Genomic DNA, 6972 nt, shown 5'->3' with positions numbered 1-6972 from the left:
CCTTCGTACACATAGGCAATTGGCCTGTTTCCAGTTCGTTTAACTGTATAATGTCCTGCAACAAGTCATATTCTTTGAGTCAGACGAGCAGGTCTGTCTCACCAGAGCAGTTCACCTTCCCAGCTACTGGTGAATCAACCTTCCATTCAGGTTCAGAGCAGTTGAAAAGTTGGCAGTGTTCCTGGATGTGTTGCTAAAGCAACCAAACAAACTGTCTCGCTCCAAGTGATGCTATCCGGTTGTGTTCTTAAACTGCCACCAGTAGTTGGTTGAAAACCCATGCGGGTACTGGGTGTGATTTGCTCTGTCCCAATGCGCTCCTGTCATCCCACTCAGGGTCCACAGGCACAAGAAGATGCACAGCACATTCCCAGCCATTCTGATGAGTACCTGTGGCTCAGTTGGTTTCTTCACCGGATTGAGACGAGGGGCCCTGGAGGCTTTCCCCCCCCTTTGTTCCCGGTCTTCCTGCCACTTACTCCGAGCTGGCCTGGATGTGTGTCACCTTCTTGCAGTGCGCTTGATATATCCAAGTGTTCCTTCCGGCAATCTTCACTGCTGTGGTCGTCGTCAGCAGCATCCGATATGGACCTTCCCACCATGGACTGGACCAGCACTTCCTCTCCATGGCCTTATCATCATCCAATCTCCAGACTTCAGGCTCTGCTCCTGCGAAGAAACAGAATCATCTGGCAGATCATTTGTTCTCATGACTACTTTACTTTTAAACATTTTCAAGCATCTAATCTGCTAATATGCTCTCTCTTCTGCTTTTCTATCATCACTACAGAAGACTGGAACTCTAACTCTAACTCTAAATCCTCTAACATGTGTAATCTCAAAGAGTCAGACCATTCTCTGTTGGAGTAATCCTCGTGTACTTATTCTATACAGTCTAACCATGTCCTGCCTGTCTTCCTAAATCCTAACTTTACTGTTCCATTAGTTCTCTCTGCAAAAAAGTTTTTTTTTTAAAAGTATTTAATAATCCTAGAGTGAGTATAACGACTGCTCATCTCCCTCCTGTTTGAGACATGGTATAGCCAATGGCTCAAAATAGCAGCAGTCTTATACAAATTATTAGGCAGTACTGGTTTATCACACAGATAAAAAATCATCCTGCAAGCTTGCTCCCTCTGTAAGTCACAACTATTGTCCTGCAGTAGGTGAGTGGGCCTGCATGTCTGCTAATGCTGTACTGATAAAAGGTTAACACCATGTTTAACTAAAGCTGCCTCTTTTGCGATCTTATCTGCAAAAACTTTCCCTAATGCAACCGGATCTTTCCCTCACATGTGTGCTGCACATTTACAAACGGCAATTCCACTGGTTAATAACGCTGCCTCCAGCAGATTTTGCAAGAGTTTGGTGTGTTCTGCAGGTTTCCCTGTAGAGGTTGTCACCCCTCGTCTCACTCACTGCACTACAAAGAAATGTACAGTAGCAAATGTATACTGCCTATCAGTGTATATTGTCTCTCTACAGCTTTACACGCTTCCGTTAAAGCTAGCATCTCTGCTGCTCAAGCAAATATGAAACATGCTAGTTGTCCTACATAGATAACTCTCTCTCACTGTCTGCTACAGTAAAACGTGTTCTAGTCTGTCCCTCTGCTGTTGTAAAACTCAAATCATCAACAAACCAAACCTTTCCCTCAACGAGTGGCACATCTATTAAGTCATCCCTCAGCTTACACGTCTTCTCCTCGCGCTCTCTACACTCATGAGAAGTGCCCTCCTCCGTTGGCAAAAAGGGTTGGACAGATTCAGAATTCTGCACCACTTTATGGTAATATGTGTGGTTGTGAGAGTAACAGTAACATTAAAGACAAGTGTCTTGTAGGTGACAGAAATGTAAGTTTAGTCTGCAGTAGTAGACATCTACCTCGTGTGGAACTAACAATTGCAAAAGGTGAAATAAACTATTGAAACATTGTACAGCTTAAGCTGCTGCACATACTGATCTCACGCATGGAGGTAAAGCACGAGCAACTAGAGCTAATCTTTTAGGATAGTAAGTTACTGGCTTCACTTGTGGAAAAAGTGCTGTTAGTTATTTTACAGTCACCTTGCATTTGTGCTGTTCACAGAACCACAAGTCCATCGCTGGACCTCCTCTGCGCTGTCACTTTTTGGAGCTTGGCACGCTCCCTCAGGTTCCATTTTGTGGGCGATCCTCTCAGTCACTCCTTCTCATCATGGCATCTCACGACATCTACAAATTGAAAAAAAGGACACTCCTCTCGCCACACGGCTTTCGCCATGTGTCAACTCCCCAATGAGACATGTACAAGAGTGTTGCACAGTCTCCCTAAAACAATCTCCAGGGTTTGTCCCTTGGAGCAGCTTCACTCCAAGCTGTAACCCTGTGTAAAAACATTAATCAGCACTTAAATGTTCAGCTTGTTTAGCTCCCAGCTCCTGTATCACAGAAGACAAAGTCTTAAATTTAAAACAACTTCACATTCGCAACCAACTGTAGATCATAAGAGTAATAAAGTATTCAGCATCACAGAGACAAGTATCATTGCAGGTTTATTCTAAACTCATTAAACTCCTACGTTTTCCCATAATTTATTCCAAATTATTTAACATCTCAATGTTATTCCACATTGTAATCAGTGAACTTCACTTATAGGCCATCAAAGCCTCATCTGAACATGGATGCACCACTTGCATAGGTTTAATACTTGTAAATAAACAGCTAATCACACAAATCACTGCAACAATAATAGAAAACATTGTTTAATGTTACTTCTGGACCCCACCTCTTGACGCATGGACACTCTCATGCGTCAACTCACCAAACCTGGATCCCTGCCTTAAAAACTGGCTCCACCAGGAGCCTGCATACTCACCATCATGGCCTGGAAAACAAGATCTGGAAGTAAAATCAAACTTCACACTTATAAACAAGTATATCACAAGGGTAACAAGCATTCAGCATCAGCAAGACAAGTGTCATGTGCAGGTTTTCTCAAATCATTAAATCACTATTGTTACCATAATTCGCCTCAAACATGGATCATCCCATGTGCTCAGTTAACATTAATGTAATCGGTGACTTCCCTTAAGCAAAGTCACTCCACTCATATATTATTATGGGTCCAAAAGTGGCCAGCAAATGAGCCCATAATAAACTATTCCATAAATATCGTAATCTCTTATTTGTTTTACTCATGTCACTTGTCCACTTCTGCTGAATGCTACATGCACTCTTAAAGAAAACAAAACCTGAAATAAAGAAACAAACATCCACCAGTTGTTCTGCTAAAAACCACATCATCAAATCACATGAAAAACTGCAATGCTGTAAGAAAAAATGCAAATGTTAGCGCTGCGCAGGTGTGTACACACTTTCTCACAGTAACTTCTGTGAGTACCACAAGCCCATGAATAACACACCTCTGATAGATTCACAAACATAAAAATGGCATTTAAAAGGTTAAACCATCACGCAACCTCAGATGTTGCTATCATCTTTCTGCTCCTGTAACAGAGACACACACAGAGATACATCCACACCTTTGTCAAGTGGGGGTTGACTTCACACAATGGTGTTAAGTCAGTCAGTCAGTTCCCCATTTATTTTAAAATTCTTACTCATTCACTCAGTGATTCCTTCTTTTGCTAATTGTGGAAATTATCGTCGCATCCATTTCCACGCTCAGCAAAACAACGTCATTTCAAAAAGAAAAATAATTTAGACTGGATTTCCTCGTTGAATCCTTTTGGACAGGAACTTGTTTCCTGATTGTCCCAAATAAGAGCCCATTTTAATTTTGGAGAAGCTCACTTTGCAACAGTTTTCTCGACGACGCTTCGATTCTAATCGTGCAGATCTGCTCAACAGAGATCATCAAACAAAACTTTCAGTGCACCATGAAAGTAACAAAATAAAAGAAAGAAAATAAAAGAAATCAAAGAAAATAATGGAAAGAAAGGCCTTGTTTAAGTCATGACACGTGTTCTTCATGCCAGGGGGATAAATCGTAACAACCCAATTGGCAGGTTCAACTTTAGTAATAAAGACAAATCAAACAGCCAGTTTAATCTCAAACATTCATCCAATCAGCCATACACACAACATACAGCATAACCCTGTTGTCTTAGCACATAATAAGTTTTAGTTCTCATGTAACTAAATGTGTGCCATGGTAAAACTTCTTCACACACCAGAAACTCACAATCAGCTCACTCAACTCACTCATTCAAGACCTCTCATCAGCATTCTGTTTCCTCCTCTATGATGCAACCATCTGTCCTCCTATAATATTCAGTCCACTAGTCTATGTATCACTTTCATCTTACTAGTGACTTGGACAAGATGACAAACAGAATCTCATGCTTAAGATGCTGTCTGGTCTCATGAGTATCATTGTATGTGTATATGCATGTGGGGTTAGTATAGTTAATGCATTTTCAGTATGTTTTTGTGTTCATCTCTCACCACACTTCCATTATTCTCATCACTGCTTAAAACAACACACATCTCTCTCTGTTTTTTTTTCTTTAACTGTACTTTTCTCCAAAACAGAAAATAGCATTACAGCTGTTTCAGACTGAGAAACACCAAACACTCTTCGTGCCATCATTCATCCACACAACTATTTTATTTCTTTTTGTCCACTGGGCAGGTGACCTGCAGAATCACGTCTGCCCCAGCTGGATACCTTTCACACACACACCATGACGTCAGACACTCTCACACTCGCGGAATTGATCAGGAGAAAAACTTTCTTCATCTTTTCTGTCTCCTCTCTTGCCTAGTCTGTCTTGGACTCAATGCTGCTCCTAATATGCCTCTAATCTCTCCTCCACTTCTACCTCTGCTCTCTCACGTTCATCTCTGACTCTACTTTCTGCTAACATTCTTGCTCTTCCTAATGCTTTTCTACGGTGTTGTTCTAGAGTAGTTGCAGTGGATTGAGCTGTAGTTTCATCCTCAGGTTTCACAACTACTGCTTGCAATATTGCTCTTTTAACATTCTGTGCTTCTCTCCTCCTCTGAGCCTGCTCCAGCCACAACTTAGCAACTGCTAACTGCAATTCCTTCCTCTGCTTCGCTTTACCTGTTTTACCTGCTACACTTACAGATATTCTTTCTACCAGCATTTTACACTTAACTTCCACTAATGTCCCTTCAAATCCACATTTCTTACACCAACAACCTACATACTGCGTGCTGCCTGGTAAAACTTTCTGCATAAATTTTACATCTCCTTCTAAGGCAGACTTACACATTTTATTCTCCATTACAAGACAACAATCAGCCACACTCACGCAGACCACGTCTGGCCCGCACACACACACAACATAGGCCTATCGCTTGCGTCTGCACGCACAGCTAGCGCTCTCTGTTGAAAACTCTCAAACGCCCCATATGGCGGAGAATTCAACCTTCGGACACTCTCCAACGCCCCAAATGGCGGAGATTCCGGACTCTGAACCTAGGTTCTCTCCACGCCCCAAATGGCGGAGAACTCTCTACGCCCCAAACGGCGGAGAAGCCTGCGTCTCTCTCACGCGGCTAGCGCGCTCCCGGACTCACGTTTAACGCACAGCCCGTAGCCGTTCTCTATTGTTTTGGGTCCACGTGCGCTCTCGTGACCAGCGCTCCCCGGGACTCAAACGTTTCACGCAGAATCACGGTGACGCGTTTCTAGGATCCCACATTCATTCACGCGGTTATAGAGACGCTCTCTAAGGCCTTCTGTACTCACTGTTTGTTTACGTTCATGGGAAGAGTCTCTGGATCCCGTCAATCGTCATCCATCCCGAGGGGAGGTCAGGCGCAAACTTCCCGGCCTGGTGGCAAGCCAAAAACACCAGGGCTTTACGTCAATCATCCCAGACGTTGCGGTGGCGTCCTCTCCCTCTCCTCGGTGGATGCAATGTGTTAGGATCCGGCTCGAAGGACCAAATAAATGTTGGGTCTAAACTCAGACCCCGCTGTATCCAAGACTTATTCCCATGAAAGAAAAGCAAGGCAACAGTGTTCGATCGATTTCTTGCGCAAGGGAGGCCTCTCGTCTGTGACCAGCACGTTGAAATGACCACACTGGTGGCCTCCTCTCGCCGCCTTTTATTGACAAACTTCAAACAATAGTTTACAAAACACCTCCCCTTGCAACCCCCCTTTGGTTACAAAGACAAGGCACTGTATGTAAATGTATACACTGAGTGTGTGTGTGTGTGTGAGAATGTGTGTGTGTTATGTGAGAATGTGTGTGTGTGTGTGTGTGTGTTGGTCAAAGGGTCATAAAACCTAAAAGCAGGAACAACATCCTTGGTCATAAAGAGGGTAGTCTTCCCCCACACCCAATGTATGGTTTACCAAAGATAACACAGTGAAACCATACAAAGGGTAGGAAGCTCTACCAAACATCAAACAGATCTTCAAGTTAGGATGTATCTACAATAAAACCTCCCCCAGCACAGAGTGGCTGGAGAGGTGGTCAGGATCAAAGGAATGGCTTTGATCCTACTGCTTAAACTAAGACTATACAAATTTAAGAAACACAATGGCGACATTCAACAATTAGACTTAACAGCCACTTTGGCTTAGTCCATACAATTTACACCAAGAACAGTGGTTCCTATGAGGCCATCTTCACATCACCAGGGCCTGTAATGTTGGAAGAGGCCATCCACATTACACCAGGGCCTGTGCTACTGGCTTCTACCATCCACATTTCACCAGGGCTTGTGTTGCTGGCTGATGCGTTACACAATACACAAGGGCCTGTGCTACTGGCTGAGGACCTTGACATTACATCTGTGGTGCTGGCCAATATCATCCACATTTCACCAGGGCCAATGTTGTTGGCTGAGTCCATACACATTACACCAGGGACAGTGCTTCCTGTGAGGCCATCTTCACCACACCAGGGTCTGTGCTTTTGGCTGAGTCCATCCACATTACATCACGGCCTGTGATTCCAGCTTCTACCATCCACATTACACCAGGGAC

General features: G+C 43.5%; 1 long non-coding RNA gene across 1 annotated transcript; it reads right to left on the bottom strand.

Moving 5' to 3' along the window:
- Positions 1-937: 937 nt before the first annotated feature.
- LOC146685381 (uncharacterized) lies at positions 938-6546 on the bottom strand. Its single transcript, XR_014916717.1, has 2 exons — positions 5723-6546; positions 938-2214 (listed from the first exon to the last, which is right to left on the bottom strand). It is a non-coding gene; the product is annotated as an uncharacterized LOC146685381 (long non-coding RNA).
- Positions 6547-6972: the final 426 nt, after the last annotated feature.

This window comes from Copadichromis virginalis, linkage group LG19, assembly GCF_057382275.1.
Source record: "Copadichromis virginalis isolate Kocher_CV1m ecotype Utaka linkage group LG19, C_Virginalis_male_GT1.1, whole genome shotgun sequence".
Classification (NCBI taxonomy): Eukaryota; Metazoa; Chordata; class Actinopteri; order Cichliformes; family Cichlidae; genus Copadichromis; species Copadichromis virginalis.
The sequence above is the reverse complement of the archived record's forward strand: the minus strand, read 5'-3'. Positions and strand labels throughout refer to the sequence as shown.